The following is a 14460-nucleotide window of genomic DNA, read 5'->3' as shown; positions in this document are numbered from 1 at the left end:
AGCTCTGGAAACAGCACTGAAAAAACCTACAACTTGGTTCTGATACATGGGTGACACTTTCATCATTTGGAGCCATGGAGAAGAAGCTCTGGCTGTGTTCCTAAACCATCTGAACAACTTCCACCCCAACATCCAATTCACTATGGAAAAAGAAAAGGAAGGAACACTGCCATATACAGAAAACCTACACATACGGACAGATACCTGCACAAGAACTCCAACCATCACCCAGGACAAAAAAGAAGCACAATCAAAACACTGGTAGACCAGGCAAAACGCATCTGCGAACCCCACTTCTTGTAAGATGAACTGAAACACCTGGACCAGGCTCTACAGGCTAATGCTTATTCCAGCTCAGAAATCAGAAGGGCTGCCAGGCCCAGAAAAACCCAGAGGAGGGAAGACAAACCACCACCCAAAGGGAAGGTATTTTAACCATACATCAAAGGAGTCACTGACAGGGAAACTGGTGAGGAAACACAACCTTCAAACCGACGAAGAAAATCCAACAAATGCTTCTCTCAGCCAAGGACCAGAGAGACCCTCTCACAGCCACAGGAATTTACCGCATACCATGCAGCTGCGGACAAGTCTACATAGGGACCACCAAACGCAGTGTGCAAACAAGAATCAAGGAACACGAGAGACACTGCTAACTGGGTCAGCCAGAAAAATCAGTAGTAGCAGAACATGTTATAAACCATACTGGACAAAAAATGTTGTTTGAAAACACTGAAATTCTGGATCATGCCAACAGCTACCATGTCAGGATGCACAGGGAAGCCATTGAAATTGTCCACCTGGACAATTTCAACAGGAAAGAGGAAACCCTTAAAATAAACAAAGTTTGGCTACTAGTCGTGAAAAATAGCAAGATGAAGACTCAACAAATGCAAATGAGAAATCTCCCAGGGTCAGGGGTTTCCCAGCAGACAATGAGCACTAATCACGCAGACACTAATCCTCTTTTGCAGACCCTGAGGCCTGCCATTAACAACAGAACAATACACATGCAAATCACTCCCCTGATCCTACAGCTCTCCAGTGGCGTAATTACTTCCAGAATTTGGAAAAGTTACCATTTTGGATGACAACTTCCCAAATGGCCAGTGGCCATGTTGGGAGGGAGATTCTAGGAGTTGTAATTCAACACTATATATTTTTCAAATTCTGGGTAGGGGTGGGTCTGTGGAGATAATTTTAAGATAAGTTGAAGAGTGTGTGTTTGTTTATAAATGCATCCAAGTCAAGTGTAAAAGTTGCTGAACTCAGCTGGTCAGGGCTGTGAATATGGCTCTCTGCTGTCATTGGCCAGTTTTTGTTGTTATTTAGAAGCTTATCCCATTAACAAATAAACCATCTTACCTCTTCCAGCTTGAATTCAGGATCTGGAATGCCCCCGGATGTTATCATACCTAAATCACTGCCGATCTAGCTGGGATGCCACCGCCTGGATGCATCTCAGGTTGAATGCTCACTCAGCCAGCCAATTTTTGTAGTAGGAAGCTCTCCAACTTCGAAAAAGTGCTGGATGAGCAAGGCTTTAACCCAAGATGCATCCGGGTGGTGGCATCCCGACTAGATAGGTGGCAATTTAGCTATGATAACATCCGGGAGAATCTCAGATCCTGAATTCAAGACGGAAGAGGTAAGATGTCTTATTTGTTAATGGAATAAGCTCCTTGCTTTTGAGGTGACACTGACTTATGGAAACCCTGTTCTAGGGCAAAATGTGTTTGGGGAAGCTGCTTACCATTGTCTTCCTCTGAAGCTGAAGAGGAAGGGAGCCCTGGTGGTGCAGTGGTTAAATGCAGGTGCTGCAGCCATAGGTTTGTGAGTTTGATCCCAGAGGGCTCCCAGGTGGACTCAGGCTTCCATCCTTTTGTAGGTCAGTATAAACTGAATACCCAGCTTGTTGGGGGCAATTGGTTTAGAGATTGTAAGCTGCTTAGGGAGTGCTGAGTTCACTATGAAGAGATATAGAAATGTACATTCTATTGCTAAGCTGAGAAAGTGTGATTTGCCTAAGGCCAACCAGTAGGGCTCAGCGGGGATAAAAACTCTGGTCACTCAGTCTGACACCTCAAACTGGTGTGCCACCCTGGCTCCTTCCCAGTAAATCCCCCAGCCAGCCCCTGCCCAAACCAGTAGAACCAATTTCCAGTTTTTGCAAGACCCACACTTCATGGCATAAGTGGATGGCTCCTTTACACCAACCATTTCCATTCTATTTTCTGTAAGCGGACACAGGAGAGGCTGGAGCCTCTGCCCACGATCCTCCGTGCCATCCAAGAGGGAACTCCAGTACCTGTCTCTGTTCGACTTGAGTCAAACACAGCAGAGAGGTAATGACTGACTGGCCTTGTATTGCATGCTCCTGGTCATATGTGGCGAGGACTGGGAGGTTACACCAAATGGGGCCAAGGGAGGACATTATGAAAAACAAGAAGAAAAGTGACTAGAGAACTCAGCAGCTGGATGTAAAGGATTGAACTGGCCATGGTATCAAGTGCTGATGAGAAGGCATATTCCCTATATAGCCACAAGCCCATTAGAAAGTGGACTTTCTTTCTCTGTGATCTAGAATATGGGTGGAGTGAAGGATTCATAGGCAGGTGGAGCTACCTTTGGGACATTTTCAAATGTTTTGAAATGCCTTTAGGAAGATGAGACCCACTTCACAAGGCTCCCCCATTAATCTTTCTGGGCACATGCAGTTCCCTAGTGGGAGCTGTGCATCTTTAAAATAATAAAAATATCAAATTAAAATTAAATAAATAGGGCTGAATGTATTATGCATTTTTTTAAATTGGCATAACTTAAATTGTAGAGCTTAGATCTTTTTCAAATGAATAATCACGAACAAATCCCTGTGCAGTGTGGGTGGATTCCCACATCCCCATCATTCATGGAGGATGAGATTTCACATAGTCCTCTCTCTGGTTCCAGTAGTGCTATTGTGCAATCAATAGCCAGATCAAGATCAGCTTTGGGACTGAGTTCAGGGTTCAAGTGCTTAAGCCAGGGACATATCCAGGATTTTGGGAAGGGGGGGGGGGTCCAGACTAAGTGCCACCAATCCACATCACACGTGAAACAAGAGCCCCAATTCAAAGCACCTCCGTAGTGAGGGTGAAGCAAAGTCACTTCGAATCCAAGGCAATTCACGTGATGAACTATCACACATGAAGAATGAAATTGTGGTAATTACAGGGTCAAAGTGGAGTGAGTGCACATTGTATTACCACACTGGTACATACCATGCGGATTCAACTATTCGAATTGGGACCCTTGCGCATGCTCAGTGGGGGTCTGAACGCATCGTGAATCTTTGCACTTCCGGGGTGAAGAAGGGGGCCACTTCCTGGTTCCAGTTTCACATGCGTGCTAGCCTCACATGAATGACAGCTTCCATGCTCCTGGGTCCTCTCTGTCAGATTTCCCTTCATGCCCCCTTGCTTCCTAAGAATGTGTCCTGGGTCCTCCATGTCAGATTTCCCTCCATGCTCCTAAGTTCGCTCTGTCAGATTTCCCTTCATGCCCCCTTGCTTCTTAAGAGAGTGCCCCGGGAGGGATGAAAGGCGAGTACCTGGGACACCCTCGCTAGCCTCATGTGAATGACAGCTTCACTTTTTTTTTACCTTCTATTTTATTTTATTTTTGACTCGATTTACTCTAGAATGTGTCCTGGGCCCTCTGTCAGATTTCCCTCCATGCCCCCTTGCTTCCTAAGAATGTATCCTGGGTCCTCCGTGTCAGATTTCCCTCCATGCCTCCCACCTGCTTCCTGCGAATGTATCCTGATTCTCCCTGTCAGATTTCCCTACATCCCCCCACCTGCTTCTTGCAAACTGTTCTGGCTCAGTGCTATGGAATTCTGGGAACTGTAGTGTTGTGAGACATTCAGCCTTCTCTTCCAGAGAGCTCTGGTGCCTCAGCAAACTAATATCAGTCCATTCACTGAGATGTTCTGACACGCCTTCCAACGCTTCTTGGTTCTACTGAAGGAAATCATCCACATCTGATGCCCAAGGGGGAAGTTCTACATTATTATTATTATTATTATTATTATTATTAGTAGTAGTAGTAATTGTTATTTTAAAAATAAATTATTATTATTATTATTATTATTATTGAAATATTATTATTAATAACAACAAAATTCTTTCACTGCAAATTAATCAGTGTAGAAGCTGCAGGTTTACTTGAAAGTAAATCCTTTGGATCTGAAGGAAACTCATTTTGGAGGAGTGCAGAAATGATCTGGTTTCCCTTATTCTCCATGCTCCCTAAAATACCACCTTCCTAAATCCAATCCACTCTCCTTCTCTTTGTAACAGTTGCCTTCTGTTAGGTTGCATCCACACTGGGGAAATAATCCGGTTTGACTCTACTTTAACTGTCCTGGCTCAGTGCTATGGAATTCTGGGAACTGTAGTGTCATGAGACATTGAGCCTTCTCTGCCAGAGAGCTCTGGTGCCTCAGCAAACTAAAAACTTATTATTATTATTATTATTATTATTATTATTATTATTAAAACAAATTATTATTATTTTAAAATAACTTATTATTATTATTTTAAAAACATCTTTTGTTTTTTTTATTATAATTATTATAACTATTCTCCATGCTCCCTAAAGTACCACCTCCCTAAATCCAATCCACTCTCCTTCCCTTTGTAACAGTTGCCTTCTCTTAGGTTGCATCCGCACTGGGGAAATAATCCGGTTTGTCTCCACTTTAACTGTCCTGCCTCAGTGCTATGGAATTCTGGAAGTTGAAGTTTGTTGCTTCCCCTAGCCTCCAGTGCCCCCCCCACCCCGGTCCCATCTCTCCCCCCAGCCACCTATTTCATTCCCTTCTTCTTCTTCTTCTTCTTCTTATTATTATTATTAACTTTTATTTATAAAGCGCTGTAAATCATATCTGTCAGCTACATCCAAACATCTGTTCTTGAAGGAGCACTGGAAGCAAATGGGGCAAAATTGCAGCACAGCATCATGCTTGGAGGTTTGGGGGGGGCATGTACTGGGATGGAAGCAAAGTTGTATTCCACACCAGACCAATTCGGAGTGAAATCGAAGTGAGCTTAGAAGCAATTTTTGTGAATTCGCTTGTTACCGAATTCACCAAAATAAGGAGTCACTTTTGATTCACTGTGGATGTGCCTCGGAACGACCTCACATAGAAAGCAATCACATGTGGTAATACATCACGTTATCACATGAATTTGCATCGTTGGACCCGCAGTGGCTTTGGATCAGAGCTGCAAAAACCTCCATGTGATAAACACCACCATTATAATGGGGCTTGGGTGTGGTGGTGCAGCAGCACGCGCCATTCATTGTATCTAACGGAAGGGGGGTCCGGACCCCATGGAACCCCCCTTGGCTACGTCCCTGATTCTGGTCCTGAATCAGGGTTATGCTCTCTACTGACTCCTCTCCCCTCTCCTACATCCAGGCAGGCAGAAAACCAGAAGCCAGGATTTGTGCCTCCACGCGACCTGGGCAAGCACAACCCTTTGATCAAGAGCCAGTCCATGACCAGCATCCAGAAGGGCCCAAGGAAGGATGAGCCACTGGCTCCTTTGCACCAAGCCAAAGCGAGGAGCAAAGTGCAGCGCACTCAGAGTGTCCCAACTCAGAGCAAGGGGGCCCGGCGTCTCCACAAGCAAAGCAGCACAGAGCATGTGGTGGAAAGCAGCCCTGAGTCTAACATCTTTGGCCCACAGAACAGAAAAGCTATGCAGGTAATCTGGGCTCCAGACTGGGCCTCCTAACCATTCAGGCTTGGTCTTTGAGCTGCCTAGACTCAGCCTGTCTTCAGTTGTCTCCTGGGCTAGGACTAAATGAGTAGAACCTGCACAGCCCTGATTACTTTTATAGGGTCAGAATGAACCCTTCATTTAGGATTTGGAATATAAATCTTTGCTTATTACAATCTCACTGTGGTTAAAATAACCCATTTCAACAGTTGTTTCTCTGCTGTGCAGATTCATGAGTGTTACTATTCATTTTTTGGTTATTTTTCTCACTTTGGAAAGGTTTTGCAAAGAATTTTCAAAAGTTCCCACTCCCCCAAAAAAGATTGTGTTTTGCACAAAATGGAAAATAGCTCTGGTCCTTTTGCTCTTATACATGGTGAAATAATCAAACAGAAGCCTAAAACTTTTTGCGTCAAGTGGGGGGAGGGGAGAAATTTTGCAAATTTTCTTTGTATCAGGATAATCCCCTGCCCTTCCATGTTTCTCTTACTGCTTCTTTACAACTGCTTGATCAAACACTGATGACAGACACATGACTAGAGTTATTGTTATTTCAATGGATCTAAGTATATTTAGGTATAGATTTATTTGCTTTTTATTCTGACTGCAGAATTTTAGCTTTAGTAAAAACCTGTGATTTTTAAATGCAAAACTTTGCAATAAAGAGACAAATAACCCAAACAATTATTCTTGCGGTAGGAATTCATAGATGAAAGGAGAGTAGCCACTCTTACAATGTTCTTTCCTAATATAAAACAGAGGAGGCGAATGTGGCAGCATCTTTAAAACTGCTTCTTATTATAAACCCACTTCTTTGGATGCAATCTTAAAATATATCATTGTGGTTAGATGTTCAGCAGTGGGATGGTTTTGCATCAGCCCTGTTAAGAAGACACAAGCAAGAGAGTGGCATCTGATCTCCTGTTTTCACCATCTCTGCTTTTTGTCAGAAAGAAAAAACATATAGTCAAAATGCTCTCCTACCTCCATTTTTCTGGGTCATTTTTCTGGGCAATATTAGGAGATGGTGGGGCTTGAACCTGAGTCTTTAAACATGCAAAGGATGATTTTGCCCCTGAGCAATGGGGCTTCTGATAAGCCCCATAGGGCACATCAGGATCCCCACATCTTATTATTTGGTGTGATCTCTTTGTGCTGGCCCTGCTGATGCATCTGCAGCTGTGAGCACAGATTCAAGGAAAGTTTTCAAATATCGCTTCCATTTTTCTATGACAGGTTGAGAAACGTACTCTTAATTGAAGCCTTGGGGATGAGCCTTAGGTCTCTTACGTGCTTATCATTTCTGATTTGACCCCTCCATAATGTTTTTATGTTCCAGGATTATTCAAAGCTGCGCCCATCTGCATCACTTCCTAGGAAACCTACTGTGCCTTGGCTACGGCACTCAGAAGAGGTGGCTGCAACACAAAGGGGCTTGTATATTGTGCATCCACTGGAAGAGGTAATAGAGCAGTAAATACATCAATCCACTTGGATGCATTCTGCCATATCTCACATGCCGTTCATAGGTCCAGACTCTATCTTATGGGCTGACTAGGGTTGCCATCTGTCCTGGAAAACCTGGAAAATCCTGTATTTAAGGGACTACAAAAAGTCCTGGCCGGATGGTCCAGTTGAAACAGCAAAACCTGTACTTCTCCTTTGTCACAGGTTGATAAGTAGGTTAATATGCGGCAGTGGTTATGAAACAGAACTGTGCAAGAATTGTGGCATTACCAGAACCTTCATCCCGCCCTGCAGGCTCCGGTTGCTCCTGCACAGTGTAGCTTTGTCACCTTATTCTTCCACTTCCCCCCCTTCCCCTGACAGTCTCAGAAGGTAGAAAAGAAAAGGAAGCAAGCAGAGTTGGCCTTGTGTTGTGTTATGATTGTGTTGGCAACTTGAGCCTAAGGCTAGGCAGCAGAGAATTTCACTTCCGAACAGCCTCTAGAGAGTAGCAATAGCAATAGCATTTACATTTCTATACCACTTTATAGTGCTTAGCACTCTCTAATGGGTTTGCAGTGTGTACAAGCTGGGTACTCATTTTACTGACCTATGAAAGGATGGAAGGCTGAGTCAACATTGGAGCCCTGGGATCGAACTCACAACGTTCTGACTGTGGTACTGACATTTAACCACCGTGTCACCAAGGCTCCTTCTTAGGACTTTTTCACATGGGGAAAATTGGAAAGTTATACTGGTGCCAATGCAGGGTCATCCTTGCATTAGGGACAAGTTTGCAGCTGCTTTTCACCTGATGCTGCATGCAAACAGGACAGACTCCAGACAGAAAGTGAGGTGAATCAGGAAATAAGCATTTTCACAAAACTACCGATCTGCATTTCCATTTCATTTGCAAATTCACTCTTTTCACGTGATGGCATTTGTCTGAAAACCAAGCCTCCAGATGCCTCCTGTTCCCAGATTTACCCGGGTCCCTTGCTGTGCGAGGGAGAGGGAGAAAGCCTTGTTCTTGAAGGGATATACACACACTTCCCTTGCCTGGCTGCTTTCTCTTTCCTCCTGCAGCCTCTAATTAAGGGATCAGCTGGTGGGAGAAGGCAGAGAGAGGACATTTTGGCATTCCTTCTGGACAGGAGGGAGAAATGGAGGACATGTCCTGGGAAAGGAGGGCATCTGGGAGTATCAGCCCTTGCTGGAATCAGGCAGGTTTATGGACCCAGCCTCCTCTCCCCCCCCCCCCTCTCGTGTGTATATGTGTGTGTGTCTGTCTTTGTGTGTGATTTTACGGAGTTTGCAAAGGGAAGCCTCTTCCTGCCTTCCTCTGACACAGCTTCTAGGGCTTCTGGGGCAAAGAGTTTTATCCTCCCCATTTCTCGTCCCTCCCTGGAGCATGTGGGAGTGTACTGCACTTGTGAAACTGACAGTTTGGAGCATGTGCAGAAAACAAACAAACAAACAGCTTTATTTATATACCGCTTCATACTGAACTAACAGTGTCTAAGCAGTTTACAACTGCAAGCTAATTGCCCCCAACAATCTGGGTACTCATTTTAGCGACCTTGGAAGGATGCAAGCCTGAGTCAAGCTATTTCTAAGCTAGCAATGGGTTTTTGTCCTCCTTCATTTGATACCAAAATTTGCATTGGACCCTAAGTAATGTGCCTTTAACCTCTTGTTGTGCTCTGTGTGTGATAACCATTAACAAATGGGCTTGCTTTTCCAGGATGCCAGCACTTTAACCATTTTAGGGATGGAAGCCCATAGGTCCACTTGTGAAAAAGTCCTTAGTCTCTTTACTCTCTGCGACTCTTGGAAGTCTCCTTTTCTTCACACCAGCTAAGGGGGAAGGAGGAAAAAAAGAGCTTAGCTTGGTATTGGTACCAAAACATTTTATTCTGCTTTGGTCAGCCCTTACCTGGAATAATAATTCTGGGCACCACAATTCAAGAAGGATGTGGACAAGTCGTAATGTGTCCAGAGGAGGGTGAACAAAATGCTGAAGGGTCTGGAAACCATAAAGCCCTCTGAGGAGCAACTTAGAGATGGAACAAGTTTGTTTTCTGCTGCTCCAGAGAAAAGGACCTGGAGCAATGGATTCAAACTACAGGAAAACAAGTCATGCCAGACAAATCTTGTCTCTTTCTTTGATAAAATTACCAGCATGGTAGATGAAGGGAATGCTATGGATATAGTATATCTTCATTTCAGTAAGGCCTTTGACAAAGTTTCCCATGACATTCTTGCAAACAGGCTTCTGAATTGTGGGCTACACAAGGTAACTGTTACATGGATTTGTAATTGGTTGACTGGCCAAACCCAAAGGGTGCTCAAGAATGGCTCCTTTTCATCCTGGAGAGAAGTGACCAGTGGGGTCCCACAAGGCTCTGTCCTGGGCCCAGTGTTATTCAACATCTTTATCAATGACTTGGATGACAGAATTGGGAGCATATTTATCAAATTTGCAGATGATACCTAGTTAGGAGGAATAGCTAAAACCCCAGAGGACAGGATCAAAATTCAAAATGACCTGAATAGATAGAAAGCTGGGCCAAAGCTAACAAAATGAAATTTAACACGGAGAAATGTAAGGTACTCTTAGGGCAGAAAAATGAAATGCACAGATATAGGATGGGGGACACCTGGCTGAATAAAACTACGTGTGAAAGGGAACATGGGTCAACAGTGTGATGCAGCAGGTAAAAAGGCCCAAGTGATTCTAAGCTGCATGAATAGAAGCACAGTGTCTAGATCAAGGGAAGTAATAGTGCCTGCCTTGGTCAGGGCTCACCTAGAATACTGTGTCCAGTTCTGGGCACCACAATTCAAAAAGGATGTTGAGAAGCTGGAGCATGTCCAGAGGAGGGTGACCAAAATGTTGAAGGGTTTGGAAAGCATGCCCTAGGAGGAGAGATATAGGGAGCTGGGTATGTTTACCCTGGAAAAGAAATGGTTAAGAGGTGAAATGATAGCCTTGTTTAAATATTTGAAGGGATTTCATACTGAGGATGGAACAATGGATGCAAGGTCCAGAAAAAGAGATTCCACCTCAACATTAGGAAGATCTTCCTGACAGTAAGAGCTGTTGACAGTGGAAGATGGTCCATTGGAGAGTGGTGGTGGAGTCTCCTTCTTTCAAGGTCTTTGGAGGACTTTAAAAAGAGGCTGGATGGCCATCTGTTGCAGGGAGGGCTTTGATTGTGTCTCCCTGCATGGTAGGGGGTTGAACTGGATGGTCCTTGAGGTCCCTTCCAATCTGTGATTCTATAAGGGTTTTTTAGCATTCTCACCGAAGGAGCTCTTCTGGTGCCTCTGACTGAACCACAAACTGCAGGACTTCATAGGATGCAGCCTTGGCAGTTAAAGGTGGAACCATAGCACTATAATTGTGTAGCTTGAAAGGACTCTTTATTGCTAAATGGGGTATGCACAGTTATGTGAGCTCAGGTACAAAAAAAAATCCTTACTATACTTCTTGAAGGATCATAATCTAGACCCCCTCACTTCTCTGGAATGGAACAGACCCCAAAGCCGTTTTCCAGCTTTTCTCCTCCACTTCTTTGGCGTCTGCTTTCCTTTCTTAGATGGGGTGGGATTTCTGCTTCTGAGCCCTTGTCATGTTTCTGTCCCATATGCCCCCTGCCCAGTTTAGGGTGAACCAGTAGAGTCCACTGCTCCAAAACATCTGGCTAATTGTTGACCTTTGTATCCCACAGTATGGGAGGCAGATGGAAAAGCTGCAGGCAGAGCTGACAACAGCCAAGGAGAAGCAGAAGCTCTTTCAGGATCAGCTGGAAAGCCTCATGGCACAGAATCAAGTGCTTCTGGAAGAAAAAACAAGGTTTCAGGAGTGGGAAGGGATTCTGTGCAAGAGGCTGGAGGAGATGGAGAGCTGCCTTGTGAAGCTAAGCAACAGGTGAGAGCCCCAAGCCCCATGACTCGCTGAGTCCAGGAATGGGCTCTCCAGGTCTTGTTGGGCTGAGTCCTGGATTGAGTTCAGTAGTGGGCAAATGCAAGCAAAGTAACTCACACAATACTCCTTGCCACTGGCAATGCTGGATAGAGCTGATGGGAATTGCTGAATTTTTCCCCCCATTTCCTAGGGGGGAGAGGGGCTGTTAGAGCTCTAATTTTTTGCATTAGAGGCATAAGAGCCTCCCTCCGCACTACATATGTTTTGTCATGTACAGGTATACACTTATGGGAGTATTTTGTTCACTTTCCATAATAAAGACTTAACAGTATTAAATACCCCAGTTGGTAGAACTCAAATACTTGTTGTTGTTGTTGTGTGCTTTCAAATCGTTTCCAACTGGTGACCCTATGGGATTTTCTTGGCAGGATTTGTTCAGAGGAAGTTTACCATTGCCTTCCCCTGAGGCTGAGATAGTGTGACTTGCCCAAAGTCACCTAGTGGGTATGTGGTTGAGTGGGGAATTGAGCCCTGGTTTTCAGAATCATAGTCCAACATTCAAACAACTATCTTTCTCAAACTTTGCAGGTGCAGTTGCATATGCTGCAGAGAGTGGAATACAAAGTATTATATCAAGGAAAGCAGCTTGCAAGAATGAATACAAAGTGCCTTCAAAAATGCACCTGTTAGGAAAAATATGTACAAAATTATCATCCAAATTTTTATTCATACTTTTTTTAATGTCACAAACTGATCTGGACATGGGATGTAACAAATTTAAGATGAAGAAAGTAAGAGAAACTGGAACTAATTGATTGTTTATCCCTTGTTAGCAACTCATCTTTCCAAGCCTGTGGTACGCTACTTCTAATCCCTGCAAGCCACAGAGTCTCGTCACAGTAGTACTTTAGAGGGGCAGAACAGTCAGGGCCTTTTATTGAAAAAAAGGGGAGCTTCATGTCTGTTTTGTCCATATAATCTTTCTGATGTTTTGCAGGTGGTGACCCAAGGTTGAAAGATGTGTTATGCCCAAGGCTAGCTAGCTAGTGAACCAAGGCTGTTGCAAGGCTAGTTAGGCAAGGAGTAGGGAGGTTGAAACCAGAACTCATCTACATTTCTAGACCATGCTGGCTCCTCTTCTATTGCAGAGTATCAAGTCTGGAGGCCAACTCGAAGAAAGAGCATGAGAAGCTTCTAGCAAGCGAGGAGAAGACCAAGCAATTGGTAAGGGCTCTCCAGAGCTATTGAAGGCTTTGTGTTAATCCAGTGGTCTGAACCTGAGAGCTGGGAGAAATATGAAACCTCTTTAGGGATATAATCAACATAGGCCCCAGGGTATTTGACAAGGCATACAGAATATTCGTACTTACTCAGAAACAGTAATGGCTCATGTTGGTGAACGAAGTACTCACTCCAAAGGGCAGCTAATATTTTCTCTTATATTCTGACAAATGCACAGCTTCTCACAAATACACACACACCATTTCACTGTACTAAAGTATGAGTTGGTGAACATCCTGGGAAAATGGTCGCCTGATTCCACTATGCCCCAGACAGACCTCATATGCTGAGCTACACTCTGGGTGTGTGATGATGGCTAGACTTTTGCTTCCTTGATCATTCAGTGGTACCCATTCACCCAGTAGTGTTTTCGTCTCTGTGTATGTGTACGTATGCATGCACATAAAACTGAAAGGTACTGGGGTTTAGACGACTCATTCTCAAGGCAACTAATTCCTTATCTTTCACAGGAACACCACCTATCAGGAATGGAGAGGAAACATGACCAGCTTCTCCATGCTGTAAGCCAGACGCTAGAATACAGAGGAAAGACGTCCAATTCACTGCAGCGACAGCTCTCGGGGCCAGTGTGGATAAACAGAACTCAGAATGGGGACGAGATCTAGTCTGGCTTCCTTGGGCTCTCAACATGCAGAACATGCCAATCTACTGTGGGCCTTTACAAGGGTCAGCTTAAACAGGAGAGCTCCAGTTGTCTGAAAGGTGTCAGAGGTGACCCTTCCATTTGACAGTCCTCTGGCCCTCCAAGAGTGACTCTGATGTGTACAGTGTTCTGATGGGACTCTTGACTGGGACCTGCCCTTCTGTCCTCTGTACCTTGCACTTTCTCCTTGGCCTTTTTCCAATGCCCAAAGGTGGTTGCTATTGCTTCCAGCCCTCTGTTTGGGAGGCTGCACCCTCTCACTGTATCATGGCTCTGGTGCTTCAGCCTGCAAGGGCTTCTTTGGAGTTTATCAGACAAGGGAAATTGGAAGTATAATCCAATGGCAATCCGAACGCAATCATGGGGTTTAACGTTATTACGTGATAGACTACCACAGGCAATTTCGGGCAATGGAAAGCTATTTTCGGGCAATGGGAAGTCAGTTCGAATGCAAATTCACGTAAATTCACTGAACTAGTGAATTCACGTAAATGTGTTCTGGCCCCACTTTCTTTTCATTCGAAATTAAGAGAAATTCTTCCCGTGTGATAAACTCCTTTGTATTCCTCTTTGATGAAATCCACCGCTTCTCTTCCTCCGCCCCCCCCCCCCCCCCGCCAAGCACTTTTGTCTTGCAAGTGAGACTCAAAACACAGGCAGTGATGGCAGGTGCATGTGAGTGTGTTATCTCTGTGAGAGAGTGATCTGATCTAAGGAGCAAACAGAAGTGATGGGTGAAGGAGGCTCCCTGTGACTCCTGGCAACAGTCCCCCAGACTCCTGTTTTTCTTTCAGGCAGGGTCTCTTTCTTCCATTCAGGTTTCTCTTTCAGGCAGAGTCACTCCCTGTATTAAGAATCTGGATGAGAAAATGACATTGACAGATAATGGAGAAATCAGGCCTGGGCAGACAGATTCTGGACTTTTCACCCACCTTTCTCCTTTGGTCTTTAACCCAGATCCATCCTCCACCTTCTGTTTTATAATTTTGTGTTTTCTGATCAGGCTTCTTCCTAACAATTTTGGACCTCTCCTACCATGAAGGATACCTGGAGCTAGGAAAAGTTACTTTTCTGGACTACTGCTATCAGAACTTCCAGCTAGTATTGCCAGTGGCCATACTAGTTAGGGGATTCTGGGAATTATAGTCCTGAAAATAGGTTTTCAAAGCTTTGTATATAACTCAGCACCTGGGTTTTTCCTCAGAGTTCAAGTGATTGGTGCTATATTTGTGCCCATTGGCTACAACTGTTACTTTATTTTCTGGAAACTCAATATGGAACAGCAGCTGGTGGCTCACAGACTGGCACTGGACCAGGAGCCACCACTTTGACTCTTTAGACCAAAGACTCCAGCCTCCCAAGTGAGGTCT

At 44.5% G+C, this 14460-nt stretch overlaps 1 pseudogene across 1 annotated transcript in view; it reads left to right on the top strand.

Moving 5' to 3' along the window:
• LOC149323503 (RAS protein activator like-3-like) overlaps positions 1–13538 on the top strand; it is a 70311-nt pseudogene extending 56773 nt beyond the window's left edge. Inside the window, exons 14-19 of the transcript XR_016276121.1 lie at positions 2242–2345; positions 5465–5753; positions 7108–7230; positions 10949–11148; positions 12294–12369; positions 12897–13538. The product of XR_016276121.1 is annotated as an RAS protein activator like-3-like (transcript). The remainder of the gene's footprint in view (positions 1–2241; positions 2346–5464; positions 5754–7107; positions 7231–10948; positions 11149–12293; positions 12370–12896) is intronic.
• The last annotated feature ends 922 nt before the right edge of the window (positions 13539–14460 follow it).

Source organism: Sceloporus occidentalis, unplaced genomic scaffold, assembly GCF_023333645.1.
Source record: "Sceloporus occidentalis isolate IW3139 unplaced genomic scaffold, rSceOcc1.0.p SCAF_1, whole genome shotgun sequence".
NCBI lineage: Eukaryota > Metazoa > Chordata > Lepidosauria > Squamata > Phrynosomatidae > Sceloporus > Sceloporus occidentalis.
The sequence above is the reverse complement of the archived record's forward strand: the minus strand, read 5'-3'. Positions and strand labels throughout refer to the sequence as shown.